We start from the raw sequence: 1421 nt of genomic DNA on the forward strand, positions 1-1421 counted from the left end.
ATATTTATAACCTTGATTCTTTCGAATTGTCCAACGCTATCCATGGACAGCCCGAGTATGTTTAGATTGGGTTCGTTTTCCCATATGCTTTGCTCCGGATCCGACGCATAAATTTCGTCAGTGCCTCCCCTGTTGTTCTCCGGGTACACATCCTCTCTGTTTATTGCAGAGACGTGTATCAGGAGAACAGCGGGGAGGTGCTGCCGAAATTTTGCGTAGGATCCGGGGCATAGCATGGGAAAATGAACCCAATCTAAACATACTCGGGTGGGATTAGGACCTATCATTACCTATTAGAGTGTAGGTTGCATGGACGTAATAAAATTGACAAAGTAGATCAACTGATGAATACATACATGCTGAATTATATATATATATTTGTTGTGTGTCTAGTAGCTCTGAAAGTCAAGATGAGTGATCGTGCGTGGATGTACACCGGTCACACTGATCAGAACAAATGGAGCACTGAATGGTTCACAAAAACCAAGGGGTTTGTGCGAGCCGCATTTGCAAATGGCCAGAGGAAAACCTGGTGCCCCTGTTTACGGTGCGGCAATTGGGAAAAGAGGACAGAGGCTGAAATGGGCAAACATCTGCAGAAGAGTGGTTTTATGCCCGATTATACGGTGTGGACATTTCATGCTGAGTCTGCCCAACGTGACCGAGCTGAGGTGGATCGTCGTCGCACCGACGAGCATGGTACCGGGATGGAAAACATGGTGCAAGACTTTGATGATGCTCGGGATTCGGACGAGGAGATGGAGGAATCTGCAAAGGCCTTCAATGAAATGTTGGAGTCTTCAAAACGTCCGCTCCATGAGCACACTGAGCTTTGTCAGTTGGATGCCATCTCACAAGTAATGGCTCTGAAGGCTCAGTTCAACTTGGGCAGAGAATGCTACGATGCAATGATGACAGTATTTGGACGCTTTCTACCCAAAGGCCATGTAATGCCTGCAAACCTGTACCAGTCGGACAAAATCCTCCGTGCACTGAAGATGCCCTATGATAAGATACATGCCTGTGAGAAAGGATGTGTCTTGTTTAGGCTTGACTATGCGGACTTGAACTATTGTCCCATTTGCAAGTCTTCCAGGTATGTTGTGGTAGACAACAGTATGGGTGAGAAGACACATACCAAAATCCCCGTTAGTGTTCTTCGGTATATGCCAATCGTACCAAGACTTCAACGTCTTTTCATGGTCGAAGAGACGGCCAGACAGACGACATGGCACAAAACGGGCAAAAGAACCGAACTAGATGCAGATGGGAATCTGATGATTGTACACACATCGGATGGTGTTGCGTGGAAAAAGTTTGATGAATTACATGGTGACAAAGCGGCAGATCCGAGGCATCCTCGAGTCGGCATCAGCACGGATGGGTTCAGTGTGTTTGGTATGACGGCAGCCCAATACAGT

The sequence above is a fragment of the Triticum aestivum genome, chromosome 3D (assembly GCF_018294505.1).
Source record: "Triticum aestivum cultivar Chinese Spring chromosome 3D, IWGSC CS RefSeq v2.1, whole genome shotgun sequence".
In the NCBI taxonomy this organism is placed as follows: domain Eukaryota; kingdom Viridiplantae; phylum Streptophyta; class Magnoliopsida; order Poales; family Poaceae; genus Triticum; species Triticum aestivum.